Here is a 17,056-nt window from a genome sequence, read left to right on the forward strand (position 1 = left end):
AGGAGGAGGAGGAGGAGGGGGCGGAGCAGAGGCGACAGGCGCCGCAGTCTCGCTCTCGGCCGCCTCCCCCGCACGCCCGCGCGCGCGCGCACCCGAGCCTGGCCGGAGCGGCGGCGCGTGAGCGCGCTCACCTGCAGTCGCCGCAGAAGCCTCGGCGGCTCGCGCTCCGCCCACACCCAATAGGAAGCGCGCACCTGCGCCCGCGCCGCCAACCAATCGATACCCGCCTCGCGAAGCGCGTGGGCGGACCGCCTTCTCGAAAATCCCGCCCACCGCCCTGCGATTGGCCCCGCGCTGCGAGGGAGGGGCGGGATCACCTGAAGCTTTGGGCCTCCTCCCCGGACCTAGCAGGACATCCATAAAGCGCATGCGCGGGCTCCGGCGTTTCCGCCTCGGGAAGGCCGGCCGGAAGCGCGAGCGCACCTGGAGAGGAGCTGGGGCGGGTGGGCCTTTTGCGCAAGCGCAGGCACGCGCCTGATCGCCCAGTCCCGGCGAGAGCGCGCCCGGCGTGGGGGTGTGCTGCGCGGCCCAGCGGGCTGCAGGAGTGGGGTGGGGCTGCTCAGTTCCCGCCGTCCCCCGCCCCTCGTCCGCTTTGGGATGCTGCACCCTGCAGCAGCGTCCCTCCACCACCCGGTTGGGTCGTTTCGGCGTCCAGCTGCAAGTCTGGTTACAAAATAAAAGTTTTCTCGCCTCTGCAACAGTTACTAGGGGAGAGCATCAGGGCTCTTCAGGCTTGGTTTTGTCCGTAGAGATTTTTTCCTGCAATCCGTCAGGTCCCACGAGGTCGAGAGGGCGCCGTGAGGGAGGGAAAGAGAGTTGAGGACCAGGATGGCTCCCCTCCGGTGCGGCTTCCCTGAGGACTTCCAGACCGGCCTTCCAGGGCTTTCTTTTTTCCTTTGCTTATTTTGTACTTGTTTATTTTTAACCTCTGAAGTCTTTCTCTCCCTCCTCCAGCCGTTTCTTGGCCATTCGCTCTTTGCGCCAATGACAGCCTCTGGACAATGTCCTTTTCTCCCACTGGAGTGCTAGAGCTGTGTCCCTGGTAAAAGACTGAACCCTTCTCTCCAAATGCCCCAGAGCAGGTTTCTTCTCAAAGGGACGCTGTTAAGCACTGGCCATGCCCAGGAAGTGGGGAGAAGACCCTCAAGTTCCCCCCCCCCCCGCCCCCGCAGAAGGACCCACCGGGACCGGCTCACAAAGAGCTGTTGACCCCTCCCCTGCGCCCACCTGGGGCTGGGGGCAGGAACGTTGCCTAACCGTGGCCAGGACGAATTGCTTAGGGTGCTTGGTTCCACCCGAGTCCTCAGGGCCTTCCCCTCACCATCTACCTACCTCAGATCCCGTCTGACACCTTGTACATCCTTGCCAGCACGTGTGTGGCAGGTTTCGGGTTTTTTTCATGTTTTGGGAGTAATCTGGCCCCGCCCCAGGACGAAAGCAGTGAGGAGGCAGGGACCACATCAACCACGTCAACTCACTGTTGAGTAGGTAGCATGGTACCTGACCCAGATAGGTCTTTGCCCCGGGCCGGGTGGAGGGAGTGTGGTTTCCCCGTTCAGTTCACCATGTGTCCGTGAAGGAATTTAAGGTTTTTATGGTCACTTTGGGTAGAAGAAGGGATGGAAAGGATTCCACCCCAGGCAGAATAGTAATAAGGCCTGCCACCTCTAATCTGTTCAGAAGCACCTGCTATGTGACTCAACGTGCGCTGGAAATGAGGTGCGATGCTGTGCTGGGGCAGCTCCACAGTTTGGTCTCAAGACCCATTAACACTCTTAAAAATTATAGAGGCCCCCAAGCATTTTGTTTATGTGTGTCACGTCTTTTACTGTTCATCGATGTCCAAACACAGGAACACAAAAGCACACCTTCCAACAGTCATCAGGGTGATAATCATCACATGTCATGCCCCTTCAGAAAACACCACTGTATATACCTGTGAGACAACGAGGGTGACAAGAGGAAGTGGCTGTGTTAGCATTGTGAAAATCGTGTTAGGTTTGAGCAATCCCCTAAAAAGGTCTCAGGGACACCCAGGGAACCCACTTTAAGACCGTTGAATAGAAAAACCTGTCACAGCCTTTAGGAACCTTTATTCTCAGCTGTCACCCTCCTCTCCCCAGTCGCCATGCCCTGGAAACCAGGGCCCCAGTTCAATGTGAGCGATTATTGGGTGGCTGGCTGGTTTATCAGGCCCTTTTCGAAAGGAAGTTCGTGGATGCCAACACACCTGCGTGGGCTCTGCATTCCTGGAGGTATTGTCACGTCCTCTCTCCCCTCGTCTGGGTGTGGCATCCCTCTTGGACTTTCCTTTCTAGAAGGGAGGGCCAGGCCAGAGCTTCCTGGATCTCCTGCGCGGAATTTGCTCCGAGGCTTGCGTCATAGGTGCGCCTGAGCTGTGTAAGGAAGGAATGTGGAGGATAGTTTGAATTTGATAAACGTGTTGTGGAGGAGGGGGACCCCTTTCATTCCAAGAGCTGCTGTGGCCACAAGTGAGTTGTCAGGGCCTGCATTTCAGCCTTACTTGAGAAGCACGAAGCCCAGAGAAACAGCACAGAGGGTTTATATTTCTGTTTCTTTAGTTCCAAGACCGAACCCTAATCTCATTTCTCTCCATCATCCCTCCCCACCCCCAAATCCTCAAGCCAAAGCTGCTCAAGACTTACGTGTGGAATAAAAGCTAGTCCCATGCCTCGGAGAATTAGTACCCAGTGAGTTAGCAAGACAAGTAAGGTATGACACAAACTCGATAAATTATAGGTTCTCAAAATCATTAGTTGGCAATCGGCTACCGCTGATAATCACAGCCACACACTGTCGTGTCCTTCCAGCCCGTCTCTGCTCTGGAAAAACCAATGAGGGTTACATCTCTGTTGCATCTTCCTTTTCAGTACTTTCTGTCTTTAAGTCCGTCTCCAACTTAACACGACTGTTTTCTCTTGGAACCTACCTTGTGAGGTGGAAAGAGTGTGTACTTTTCCACGATTAGTTTTATTGATTCATGTTTTATACAATAACACTTCTTTCTTTCCTTCATCCTCCAACTCTTAGGTGGGGGGGGAGGAAGAGAGAGGTGCCAAGAAATCATATATACTGGTGTTAAGATTTTATTCAGGGGGCGCCTAGGTGGCTCAGTCAGTTGAGCATCCGGCTTCAGCTCAGGTCATGATCTCACAGTTTGTGGGTTCGAGCCCTGCGTCGGGCTCTGTGCTGACAGCTCAGAGCCTGGAGCCTGCTACTGATTCTGTGTCTCCCTGTCTCTCTGCTCCTCCCCCACTCATACTCTGTCTCTCTCTCTCCTTCAAAAATAAATTAAAAAAAATTTTTTTAAATAAGAAAAAAAAAGATTTTATTCAAGACGTTTCTCTTGCCAGCTCTTTTTCTCCTTGATTGCTCAAGTTCCAGTTTTGATGGAGAGGGAGCTGGTTAATAATTCTCTGAGAAAGAGTTGAAGTGTATGTTTATGAATCTCAGACTACTCACCAAAGCATTTTAAGCCTTTTAGCAGAGGTGGAATTAAGTCACATGATCGGTTTTCTGGTTACTAGCTTCTAACACTTTGGTACTTTGTGTGGGGGTGGGGGTGGACGTGCTCAAAGCTCAGGAAACTGGTGAATTATCTCCTGTAGCCTTTAAGAAGCTAGATGCCCTTTTCTTCAGTAAAAGCCCATCTTTGTGGGAGGTGCTATGTGCCAGGCACAGTGCAAGAGCCCTGCTCTTGAGAAGTCTGCCCTCTGACTTTTTCCCTCTCTGGGACTCAATTTCTCCATCTGTGAGTGCAGGCACTGGATGAGCTCATCTGCACAATCCCTTCCAGCTCTTAACATTCTAGGGCACCCCAGGGATAATGGAGATTGATCATCATTTCAACATCACCAGGGATGAACTAGAATGAAAAGTGTAATGTTTCCATCAGGCTCAACAGGCAGGCTGCAGTCATCAGCTAAAATATTCCAGTTCCTAGGAGGTGTTGAGAAGATGATCAAAATGAACATTTATGAGGGTCCTACCTGGTTCCAGGAGCCGTGCCCAGTGCTTTCCCGTGGATTATCTTATTGACTTTTAAGTAACACCGGAAGAGCTTTCTATTTGGAAACACTCAAGTCCTCAGTTTTTCAAGTGATAGATGTTAACTTGAGCCCTTGCTCTGCTCCTCACCGGCTGGGTGACCTTGGCCTTGTTCCTTTAACCGCTCAGAGCCTTAGATTCCTCTTCTATGAGAGGAGACGGCAGTGGCCACCTCATCACATTGTTGTAGGGATCAGATGAGAAACTGTACGTGAACTCTGCCAACCATCAAATACAACATGTATACTGGTGGTTACTACTTAGCAAGTAATGATGCCTACCTACCAAAGCTTTTGGAGGAATTTCAAGAAATCCCTTGAAATAAAACAGAAATGTGTAACAAGCCACTCCTGTTTTCACACAGGGTAGCCTTTTCATGGATCTCTCTTAAAGAGGCCGGGATGCAGCCTAGAGTAGCTAAGCACGTGACTCCTAGGTGCCAACACTCAAATCCTACACTCCGCTATTTCCTAGCTGTGTGACCTCGGGCAAGTTCTTAACCTCTCTGAGCTTCCATTTCCTCATCTGTGAAATGAGGATCATAAGAGAGTTAGTTAATTGTCTTCATTCCTGTGCCTTTGTACACTTAGGACAGGGCCTAGCACAGACTAAGGGCTTCATAAATGTTGCCTATTATTGTCATTATTGCTAATTACTTTTACTACCTATGGCCATAACACAATTCATTAGTGCAATAAGGAAAGCCTCTATGTATAGGACACTGCTTCTCGCGTGGAGATAAAGGATAAAAAGTGAAGATACGATTCCTACCATCTAGCATTTCACAGTTCACGTACAGATTGGTTCAGCAAACATCCTTGGGCACCAACCACAGACCAGGCAAGGAAACACAAATATGAAAAGGGTTCTTGCCTCCAAAGACAAGGCAAGAGTTCCAAGGACAAGGCAAGAACTCCAAGGCAAGAGTTCTTGCCTCCACGTCTAACCGAGAAGTCAGAGATGGAGAGAGGTCTTCAGGAAGTGGTGGCCACGGCAGCTAAGGGCGGTGGTCGGCTGTTGGGCGTGGACCACCCAGAGATCACATTCGGCTCAGCCACCAACCCTCTGTGGGACTCACCTCGATCTCTGTAAAGGCCACTCCCCTTGGGCATAAACCGAAGATAGTCATAAGATCTACCCTCTTTGAATAAGTATTTATTGAGTGGCTATGATGTGCCAGGCACTGATTCTAGGCGGTAGGCATGCAGTCGTAAAGGAGACACGATAAAGTCCCTGCCCTCCTGGAGCTGACATTCCACGGGGTAGAGATAGAATACACAAATTAATTAATCAAAATGTGTGTGTGTTAGTGAGAGGAGTCAGGGAGAAAATTAAAGCAGGGAAGGGAGATGAGGAGGCCTGGGGGTGGGGTAAGGTGTGGAAAGAGAAAGAAAATTTAACATGGGGTGGCAGGGATGGCCTCTCAAGGAAGCTGGAGGGAAGAAAGTGATCCCCTGTGTCTGGGGGGGGGGGCGCTGTAGGGGCAGGGGGGTAGGGGAGAGGCTTCCTTCCAGGCAGGGGCTCAGCATGAGCGTGAGGATTAAAAGCGATAAAGCTCACTCTGTGCCTGGCACACGGCAGGCACTCGGAAGACACCAGCTGCTATTTTGAGCCATTACTCACGGCTAAGGCCAGGGTATGAAAGCGGGGGGGGGGGGGGGGTGGGCAGAAAAGACTGAGTGACTAAGTCAGCCTGGGGGGCTCTGGAGTGTTTCACAGTGAGGTGACTTTGGTTAGAGCTAGGGCAGAAGAATGAGTAGGAGTTTGCTAGAGGCATGGAGGGGGGGGCGGGTGTGGGACGGGGGAGGAGGCATTCCAGGGAAAGGGAGCTTTTGCTGCAGAGTTGTGGGGGTGGGGAAAGAACATGGTGTGTTCCCTGAGCCACTGCGTGGGGTGTGGGCGTACTGGGTGATGGCCCTCTCGTGAGGTGGGGGCTGGAGAAGTAGGTGGAAACCAGATGAGAAGGGCCTCAGATGCCTCCGTGACAGTGACAAGTTTATGCTTTCTCCAGTTGGTGCTGGGAGACTCCTCAAAAGTTTACAACTGGGCGATGAAAGGATCAGATTTGTATTTTCATAAGCTCTATGGAGGAGGGAGGCACCGGGGGCAGCACATTAATGAGTGATGCAGGGAAGGGGATAATTAAATGGCAAAATGAATGGTATGGCTTATGGGACACAGGGAGGAGGCAGGACATCCATCCATTCATTTACCCATTTAATCAGTCGACGTCTAGTGAGGTCCAGCTAGGTGTCGGGCACGGGCGAGACGCTGGGGCTGCCCCGGGGAATAAAGCCATCTCTCTCCACAAGGCAGACAGATGATAAGCAAGCGAGCCCAACTTGGGAGGGGGGCAAGGAAGTGTCGCAAAGGCGGTTGTTTCTGTCCCGGGCAGGTACCTGAAAGGAGTGCAGGGCCTGGGCAGGCTTGCAGAGGCCTCCCGCTCCAGCAAAGGGCTCACCTCCTCTCTGTGTGGCTGTGGGAGAATGCGGGTTCTGTGCGGGCAGCTCTGCCAATTCTTCAAGAGGCCGGACATTTTTATGTGAAACTTCCTGATTTTTGTTTTGTTTTGTTTTGTTTTTTTTAATTTTTTTTTTCCAACGTTTATTTACTTTTGGGACAGAGAGAGACAGAGCATGAACGGGGGAGGGGCAGAGAGAGAGGGAGACACAGAACCGGAAACAGGCTCCAGGCTCTGAGCCATCAGCCCAGAGCCCGACACGGGGCTCGAACTCACGGACCGTGAGATCGTGACCTGAGCCGAAGTCGGACGCTTAACCGACTGCGCCACCCAGGCACCCCCTTGTTTTGTTTTTTAATGTGAGAGAGAGAGAGAGAGAGATAGCATGCATAAGCAGGGGAGGGGCAGAGAGAGCCTGACACGGGGCTCTAACTCGTGAACCACAAGATCACGACCTGAGCGGAAACCGAGTTGGATGCTTAACCGACTGAGCCACCCAGGTGCCCCTGAAACTTCGTGATTTTTAGGTGTTGGCCATTGACTGAACAGAGTGTGGTGACTGAGAGTAAATGAAGTGTGTGTGTGTGTGTGTGTGTGTATTCTACCTAGGATGCGTTGTAGGGAAAGCTCTGAGGGGGTGACATTTAAGTAGTATAAGGTGTTGGTCACGGGAAAAAGAGCACATGTCAAGGATCCAGGCGGGGAAAAACGTGGTGTGTCTGAGGAATTACAGGGAAGCCCGTGCCTGGAGCTTCATGGCCGAAGGAGAAGGCTCCTAATGAGACTGAAGGCCGGAGGTGGGCCGGCCCGGGCCCTGCAGGGGATGATGCGGAGTCTGGGTTTTACCCCGAGTTTACTGGAAGGCTGCCTCCGAATAATCAGAGACAACTTTTAAGGTCTGTGGCATCATTCACATTCTAGATTCTAGACTTAGAAGCGGGAGGAGATGCGGAGTCTGGGTTTTACCCCGAGTTTACTGGAAGGCTGCCTCCGAATAATCAGAGACAACTTTTAAGGTCTGTGGCATCATTCAGATTCTAGATTCTAGACTTAGAAGCGGTAGGAAATGCAGAGCAGTTTTAGGGAGGAAAGTGGCGAGGCCAGAGTTGTTCTCGAGGTACGGAAGCATCCTTGTGTAGGGGATGATGAGCAAGATGGCCCGTGAGGCACGCCGCACAGAGGGCCTAGAAGGCCTTGGGAAGTGACATTCGGATAGGAGGTTGGTGCCATGGTGTGGAAATCGCTGAACCAAGATCCTTGATCTCGTCTGGATTTTATCTTGTGGGCCAGCCTGCCCCCAGTTGTGCCTGAGGTTAAGAATCATCTTGGGTGTTTATTAAAGATGCAGATTCCTGAGGCTCCCTTTCTGCAAGCCCATTTCTGGAGGTCTGGAGCCGGGCCAGGGAACCTGGAATTTTAACTACCATCTGTGGGATTCTGACCCTCAAATAAGTTCGGGAAGTGTGCTCGAGGCATTGGGTGTCGTTGGGTGTTTCTGACCCGAGAGTCGGAAGCTGGTGGGGTTTTTTTCGTTTTGCTTTACAGATTTTGTTTTTCAGTAACCTCCATGCCCAAAGTGGGGCTCGAATTTACAACCCTGGGATCAAGCGTCGCACGCTCCACCGACTGCGCCAGCCGGGCGCCCCAGAAGCTGGTGCTTTGAGCCAGCCTTGCGGGAAGACAGATGGCAGGCAGGGAGACCAGTGAAGGGCAGGCAGGCTCTTGCATTTGTCAGGACACGAGCCTGTGAAGGTCTGGCCTTGGCTTGTGAAGTCCCAGGGCTGCTGTAACCAAGTGCCACTGACGAGGGGGCTTCCGCCAACAGAAGTCTGTGCTCTCACGGTTCTGGAGGCCAGAAGTGCAAAATCAAGGTGCTGCCGGGGGTGGTTCCTTCTGGAGGCTGCGAGGCAGAATGGTCCAGGCCTGTCTCCTTAGCTGCTGGTGGCTGCTGGCAATCATTGGGCGTCCCTTGCGTATGGACACGTCACTCCCATCCCTGCCTCTGTCACCACGGAGCATTTTCTCCATTTTAACCTGCAAGTCAGATGCTGCCTGAGGGTTGAGGAAGATAAAGATTTGCTGAAAAGCTGCTTGCCTGGCATATGATAAATTCTCTTGAAGCTTGTTCTGCGAACGGCAAGAAGCATTTACTGGGGACTTGGGGGGTGTGGTATCAGAGGTGTTGTAGGCACACAGAAGGCCCCTACAGAGCGGCTAATAAATAAACGAGGACCGTGGCAGCCGTGGCTGGAGGCAGCCGTGAACAGAAACTACTGGGCAGCCAAGACTATGGGGCAGCAAACGTGCAAGAGTTTGTTCCTAAGGCATTTAGACCGTACTCTCATTTCATCCTGGGGTGATCAACTCACCCTGGTCTGCCTGGGACTTCCCCGGTTTTATCCCTGAGGGTTCTGGGAAGGCCTCTCGGTCTCTGGCAAACCCTATTTTGTCTTCACGGAAACATGGGTTTAGGCACTGTTACTGTCATCACCCACGTTTTACAGATGAGCAAACGGAGTTACAGGGAAGTTAAGTAACTTGCTCAGAATCACACAGACAAGGGGCAGAAATGGTAGTTGGGTTCTGGGGCTCTCACCCTTCTGTGTGGCCTTCTATAGGGTCAAGTGAATTTCAACCGTTGGCCCCAAAATCTCTCTTCCTTTATGAAATACATAATTATGCTTGGAAGCAGAAAGCATGCCTGTGTCCTTTTCCCCTTGCCCTGAGATAATCCAACAGGTAAAAAGTCACTTAAGAGTCAGGTTGCAAGACTTGTTGCCTTCTAGGAGCCTTCTAGAAACTTGATACTCCCCAGGGGATCTGCCCCACAGCCCCGGCATCTGATCAGAATTCCTCATGGGATTTTTTTCAGCAGAGGGAGAGTGGTTCACTATGGAGAGGAGTTTCCAAAATGAAAATAAACCAACAAACAACTCAACTTGTTAATGGAGATCCAGTGACTTTGCCTTATTAAATTCAGCATTAAGAAGAGAACTAAATCATTGATCGAAACCTTCCCTGCCCCACGCCCCGGGGACATTTAAGAACTGAACATATTTTTTTTAAAAATTCAAGGGAATGCCAAGTTTTTGTAAAATCATACCAACGATGAAGGCTTGAGAACAACAACAAAGCCAGCCAAAGCCGATGCCCACGATCTCATCCCCAGGAAGTCAAGGGCATGAGAGCTGGGTGATGATCGGGAGCACAGCTGGGGAGGAGCCTGGTTCAGTTCCTGCCTGGCTGCCTCTGGGCTGGTGGAGCTGGGACAGTGGACCCCACAGCTGTCCAAGTCCTGAGTCCCCATCTCCAAAAGGGGATACTGAGTAGCTACCTCGGAAGTTGTACCAAGAATCCCACCAGACCATAAACGTGTCACTTAACATTGTTTCTGGCCCAGGGCCAGGGTTGAATAAATGGCACCTGTCACTGCCCAAGACTCTTTTGGGCTTGCACTTTGGTCTGTGATTAGAGAGAGCCCCGAGCTAGTGTTGGTTGGAGACTCGCGCCATGTCAGGCCTGAGCGAACTGCACGACACACATTGTCTCATTTACTCCTCACGTTAACTCGGGTCCTGCAATCATTCCATTCGCACATGGGGAGACCGAGGTGAGCTGGGGAAGATAAGGGTCTGTCTAAACATTTGCACCCACAGAGGAAGGGCTTAGGACTCGGGGCCATTCTGACTCTGCTCTCTGTTGCACGAGCAGATGTCATTTTTCTTAAAAAAGTTTTTTTAAATGTTTTTATTTATTTTGGAGACAGAGAGAGACAGAGCATGAGCAGGGAAGGGGCAGAGAGAGAGGGAGACACAGAATCGGAAGCAGGCTCCAGGCTCTGAGCCATCAGCCCAGAGCCCGACGTGGGGCTTGAACTCACAAACCGTGAGATCGTGACCTGAGCCGAAGTCGGACGCTCAACCGACTGAGCCACCCAGGTGCCTCCAGATGTCATTTTTCTAGTTTCAGGTCTCTAAAGAGAGTATAGTGAAGATCTATTTGTTTCTGGAGAGCGCCTGTGGGAAATTTCAAAATGGAGCAAGGTGTACCCGGCAGCCTTCTGGACTGGGGAGTTTTTGCCCATGTTCTGAAGCAAAAACTTCAGGCTGAAGTCGTTTCCCTCACAGTTGAGCCTGTGCCCCAGGGTGGCACCCTGCCCACTCCTCAATTTCTTTGCCCTGAGGTAAATGGTCCAAAAGTTTCCTCTTAAACAGCAGTGCTTAAAATAAGAGTTTTGTGCATGTGGCTTGTGTTTCCTGTTACTTGTTCAGGCTGGTAAGGAGAATGTTTATCTTAGTCTGCAAACTTCGTCTGACTTTATAATCATGAGCAGTGAATGCTGCTTTTTATTTGTGCGTGGCCCTCACCTTACTTTTCCCTGGTGGGTCATTTCCATGCCCTGGGGAAAAAGATCTCCCAGCTCCATATTTAAAGTCAGGAGAGTGAGGGGCGCCTGGGTGGCTCAGTCAGTTGAGCGTCCGACTTCGGCTCAGGTCATGATCTCACGGTTCGTGAGTTCGAGCCCCGCGTCGGGCTCTGTGCTGACAGCTCAGGGCCTGGAGCCCGCTTCGGATTCTGTGTCTCCCTCTCTCTCTCTCTGCCCCTCCCCGGCTCACGCTGTCTCTCTCAAAAATAAATAAACATTAAAAAAACAATTCAAGTCAGAAGAGTGAGCATTTAGTGATGCTCCTATCAAGACTGGCCATGACCTTGAAGTCCTAAGCTCTCACCCTCTGCATGGTCCTCTGCATGGCCCTAAATGAGAAACCGAGATTCTGGGCATTTTCTTCCCTGTGCCTTATTATTGCTCATTCACACACACATTCATTCAGCGATTTGCTCATTCAGATGCCAAACATGGAATGCCTGTGACAGTGCGGACAACTCTCTTCTCTCCAGCAGCCCGGTGCTTCTCAGAGATATTGCCGAAGGATCAGCTTTAAAAAAATTTTTTTTCATGTTTATTTACTTATTTTGAGGTGGGGAGGAGGAGGAGGAGGAGGAGAGAGAGAGAGAGAGAGAGAGAGAGAGAGAATCCCAAGCAGACTCCTCGGGGCTTGAACTCACGAACCGCGAGATCATGACCTGAACCAAAATCAAGACTTAGAGGCTTAACCGACTGAGCCACCCAGACGCCCCCAGAAGGACCAGGTTTTAAAGAATTTTCCAATCACTGCAGATGCATATTTTTGTAAAATATAATAAAAATGAATTGCCGGAAAAAGAATGAAATTAAAAAATCCCAAAGACCTATAAAATGTAAGCCCCAATTTTTTAGTTAAGGTTCGGCAGAGGCCCCCTTTTGAAGAGTGTTGCCCTTGAGCCCACGATTACCACACAGTCTGCTAAGTGTCCTCCTGGGGATGAAACCCCGAAAGACGGGAACATAAATGAGTTTGTAGGAATCCAAAGGGTGCAGAGTCCTGTGTGCAGTAGAAAGAGCCTCGAAAATCAGTCTGCAAATCCTCCCCTTCCCCACCTGTCAAAGAGGCCACCCCTCAGGTTGGCGGCTGTAGTTGATGCGTAAAGCACTGGGCACACACCTGAATCTGTGCAACACTGCAGATCTCTCCTCATCGGGTTATTCTGGTAGTTCAAGAACTTGAACACTTACATGAGTCCATATGAGACTTCCCTTTTATTACGTACACTACTCTACTGAGTAAAATATTTTAAAATAATTTTTATTATGAAAGTAAAGCATTCCAGGGGCGCCTGGGTGGCTCAGTTGGTTAAGCGGCCAACTTCAGCTCAGGTCATGATCTCTCGGTCTGTGTGTTCGAGCCCCATGTCGGGCTCTGTGCTGACAGCTTGGAGCCTGGAGCCTGGTTCGGATTCTGGGTCTCCCTCTCTGTCTGCCCCTCCCCTGCTCATGCCTCTGTCTCTCTTTCTCTCAAAAGTAAATAAACATAAAAAAAATTAAAAAAAAAAAAAGAAAGTAAGGCATTTTGTAGGTGAAAAATAAGTTTCCCCTTTGCTCTCTTCCTAGATCTTTCGTTATACATATACCAATGTGCACATACCATATTTTTTTGGACAAATCTTTCTTGTTTCACTCATGAATATATCATGGTGACACTTCATTATTACTTACATTCCTTCTTCTTTTCCAGGCTGCGTTGCCATCCAAGGTGTAGGTATGCTGTAACTCGTTTAGACAGTCTTGTGATGGTGGACACTTAAGTCGTCATTACTCAGTGTTTCAGTGAACATCCTAAGCAACTGTCTCGTGCGCTTCTGTGTGTATTTCTTAGACCCGTTTCAAGAAATCAGTGGGTGTGCACATTTAAATGTGTAGGGACTGCCAAAGTTGTCCTCCTGAGGGATAGTGCCCATCGTCATCAGGTTTTAAAGGCGGAAAGTGACCTGTTGAACTTACCCCCTCCTTTTGCTGATCAACAGGCCGACCCAGGGAAGAGCTTGCTGGAAGTCACACGTGAGTTCAAGACGCGGCCAAGAACACGGCTTCCTGACTCTCTGTCCAGCGAGGTCCCCAGGTTTTTTATCAGCCTCTAACGGCGTTACAGTTTTTTGCCTTGACTGGTCTGGGGCCCTGCCCAGAACCAGGAGCAGAGGCTTTGAACAAGCGTATTTGTCTCAGAGTTGAACCTCGGTCCTTAAGACTGGGTCTTAAGTCGCGTAAGAAAGGGACTGTGACTTGGGTGCCTTGGCGGCCCCTTTGGGAGGAACGTCCGGTCCCATGTGACCGAGTCATTCTCGTCACCTCCAGGGGCAGCTGAGTCTAGTGAGTGAAGCACAGAACTTGGCCTCCAAGCTTAGCTCTGCTCCGACTGAGATTTGGGGCACGGTGCTCAGCCTCTCTGTGCCTCCGTTTCCCCACCTTGGAAACAGGAGTCTCTCACAGAGCGATCGCGAAAGTAGGATGATATCTGGATGGGAAAGGCTGGGTGTCCGTTTTCCTTCTCTCGTGGAGTTCAGGGACCAGGATGTGCAGCTGAGGCGTCCATCAGAGGGCAGTCTGAGCTGGAAGTGTGCGGTCTGTCCACCCAGAGGAGCACTCGCCAGCCGCTCCCGGGGTGCTAATTTGTTCTCAGAGTTGAGACTTAATTGAGGTCAGAGTCATTTGTACTTATCGCTGGTGAGCTGCTCTGAAGAGGTGATTTAAGGACAAGAGGTGGCCGCATCCCAAAATTCCTCGGACACTCCCTTTGCTCTCATTTCTCCCGGAATTCCTCGTCTCCTAAATATGATCATCTGTCTTCGCTTCTCTGACTTCGGCGCGCTCCGTTTCCATTCATGGCATCACTGCCCTCTCTGGCCATCCGAGGCCCTAAGTCTGCTGTGAACCCTGTCTCCCCGTCACTCCCCACCTCTACACGGCTGCTTCATTCAGGACGAGGAGCTAGAGGTGTAACCCCCAGGGCAGACCTTCTGGACAGCCTGCAGGCACTAAGCACCACACCCAGGCAGGTCTGGGAAGGCCCAGTCTGAGGGCTGCAGGGGTGGAGTCGTCTGATCTGCTCCTCTGCAGCCCCGGGGCCAGAGACACCCCTCCCCTTCCTTCACACAGCACCAGGGCTCTCCGCCCAGCCCCGCAGACCCTCTGCCTTCTGTTCCCACAACAATGGCGGCCATTCAGGGAGCGTTGGCTGTGTAAAGCCAAGGCCTCCGTAGGCCTGATGTCATTTCCTTCTGAGGAGGTGGCTAGGAACCCTTAGTGTCTCCCGTTTGTGGACCAGGAAAATGAGAGCCCGCTGAGTGCAGGGACCTGTCTCTAGTCCCACAGCCAGGAAGTGGTGACACAGATCTGGAGCCCCGTGTGTCTTAACGCTTTCCCACACAGGGGGCCCTCACCCAGCCCAGGGGTGCATTACGAGGGTCCCACGAAATGTCAAAGATGCCAATGGCCATCTGTCCCAAATTCCACTTTAAAAAGAGGAGTAATTGTTTTTAAATTTCTCTTAAAAGATGAGCCCGTGTGGGACCTTCCACCTGCCCGGCGAGCACGGAAGCAACGGGCATGCGCACGGCCCGGCCCCTTGCTGCGTTCTAGTGACGCTTGGGTGACTGGCCCCCATTTCTAAATGCTGGGACCCCCAGGGCTCGGGCCTTGGACCTCTTCTCCTTAGGACTCTTCCAGGTCAGCCCTCAACGTCACGGCTTTAAACACCACCTACGCACTCGTGGCCTTCACGCTGTTATCTCCCCGTCTCTCCCCTGAACCCATACATGTATTTACTTGCCTGCCTGGTCCCTTCATCATTTCTATCTACTAGGCGTCTCGAACTTCATGCGATACAAATCGAACTCCTGATCTCTCCACACGCCTTCTCATCAAGGTTTGTCCGCCCGTGCTGTTGGAGCTTCCAGGTGACTACTGCTGGCATCACCCTTGACTCCTCTGCTCCCTCACACCCACATCCCATCCCATTGGCCTGACGTCCAAAATACCTCTGGAAGCCAACCGCTTCCCACCACTTTCCTATCTCCTCCCCCGGACCAACTCGCCGCCATCTCTTGGCTGGACTATTGCAGGAGCCTCCTCCCTGCTCTCTCTGCTTCTCCTCTTGCCCCTCTAGAGTCTATTCTTTTCAACGTTTATTTATTTTTGGGACAGAGAGAGACAGAGCATGAACGGGGGAGGGGCAGAGAGAGAGGGAGACACAGAATCGGAAACAGGCTCCAGGCTCCGAGCCATCAGCCCAGAGCCTGATGCGGGGCTCGAACTCACGGACCGCGAGATCGGGACCTGGCTGAAGTCGGATGCCTAACCGACTGCGCCACCCAGGCGCCCCAGTCTATTCTTGACTCTAAGCCAGAAAGCTTCCGGAACAACCTGGGACCACGTCCCGGGGCCGGTGGCAGCCCCCTGAAAGCTTCTTATCTCACTTAGAGTCAATGCAAACTTCTCTCAATAGCCTCCAGAGAGCCTCTATCTTTCCTCCTTTCCCTAACCTTATCTACCAACACCCTTCCCCTCATTCAGGGCCTTTGACGTTCCCTCTGCCACTCCCTCCCTTCTTCCAGCTCTGCTTCCAGTAAGAAAGGATCAGATAGATTCTGGACCTATCTATTGGCTTTGTTTATTACTTGCCTCCCCTGTGACAGTGTGAGCTCCATGTAGGCGTGGACTGTGTTTTTCCTACTTTAATTCCGCAATCCAGAACAGCTCTGGCCCAGAGTGAGAGCTCACAGGGAAACGAAGGTGATCAATCAAAATCTATGTACAGTTGACCCTTGAACAATGTGGGAGTTGGGGGCACCGGCCCTGCGCAGCTGGAAATTCATGTATAGCTTCTGCCTCTCAAAAAGTTAACTACTAATAACCTACTGTTGACTGGAAACCCTTACCAATACCATAAACAGTGGGTTAATACGTATCTTTGCATGTTACAGGTATTATATATTGTATCGTAACAATGAAGTCAGCTAGAGAAAAGAAAACGTGATTAAGAAAATCGTAAGGAAGAGGGGCACCTGGGTGGCTCCGTCAGTTAAGCACCCCAGTCTTGGTTTCGGCTCAGGACATGATCTCACGGTTCGTGGGATGGAGCCCCGTGTCTGACTCTGTGCTGACAGAGCAGAACCTGTGTGGGACTCTCTCTCTCTCTAAATAAATAAACACACATTAAAAAGAAAAGAAAGGAAAATCCCAAGGAAGAGAAATAAACTTGCAGTACTGTGCTATATTTGTTGAAAAAAAAAATCCACGTTTAAGTGGCCCCATGCATGTCGCTGAAGGGCCAAGCTCAGTTCTCAGAGGCGCTGACCATCTCAGACTGAACCCAAGCATACAAACGCTACTCCCCCTGGTGAAGGGTCGGCCAACGTGATGGCACCGGCAGTGTCACCAACGCATGAAACGGGTGCGATGTACTGATTAAGGTTCGATCAAGACGCAGACTGGATTCTGCAGGGACTGCCACCACTGGGCACCTCTTGAGATGGAGGTTAGAGAGGGCGACTTTGCAGAGTTGTGCCTTACCTGGAACAGAAAACGGGAGGTGAGCAGGTAACAGTGTGGACCGGGTGCCAGCACGCTGCTAAGCTCATCACCTGAATGCCGATTAAATCTTCACACAGCCCCACGGCTGAGGGCTCTTCCTGTCACTACTGTAAGATGAAGAAACCGAGGCCCGTGTGAGTTGAGTAACTCGCCCATAATTGCTCAATTAACCGTCTCTCCTGGACATTCTGTCTCACCGGGTTTGGGATGAGGCCCTTAAACCTGCCTTTTTTTTTTTTTTTTTTTTTAAGATTTTAAGTAATCTCTACACCCAATGTCGACACTCTACCCAGTGAGCCAGCCGGGCGCCCCAAACCTGCCTTTTTAAAGAGCACCAGTGGCTGTTTTTGCCGAGGCAGGTAGGGAGACACTGCACTTTCTGGAAAAGCACGGACTGACCTTGGAAGGCAATTCTGCTGTTTTAGTGCCGTCACCCTCTTGTCCACTGCAGCCCCCCGAGGAGTCCTAGGGTCACTCCTGCCCCACAGACGGGCTCCCTCTGGGTGTCCCGGATTGTATAAACGCTCAAACGGAAAGCAAGCTGATTTTCCTTCCCTTCA

General features: G+C 51.4%; 1 long non-coding RNA gene across 2 annotated transcripts; it reads right to left on the reverse strand.

The window, feature by feature from the left end:
* Positions 1-1,817: 1,817 nt before the first annotated feature.
* Positions 1,818-16,560, reverse strand: LOC124504361 (uncharacterized). 2 transcript variants are annotated; one of them, XR_006960383.1, is made up of 3 exons: positions 16,476-16,560; positions 2,231-2,396; positions 1,818-1,936 (listed from the first exon to the last, which is right to left on the reverse strand). It is a non-coding gene; the product is annotated as an uncharacterized LOC124504361 (long non-coding RNA). The 2 variants fall into 2 exon arrangements; XR_006960384.1 differs by lacking the exon at positions 16,476-16,560 and adding an exon at positions 6,468-6,690.
* Positions 16,561-17,056: the final 496 nt, after the last annotated feature.

This window comes from Lynx rufus, unplaced genomic scaffold, assembly GCF_022079265.1.
Source record: "Lynx rufus isolate CCGP_SWC_20201006 ecotype Redwood Valley unplaced genomic scaffold, mLynRuf1.p SCAF_8, whole genome shotgun sequence".
Taxonomy (NCBI): Eukaryota; Metazoa; Chordata; class Mammalia; order Carnivora; family Felidae; genus Lynx; species Lynx rufus.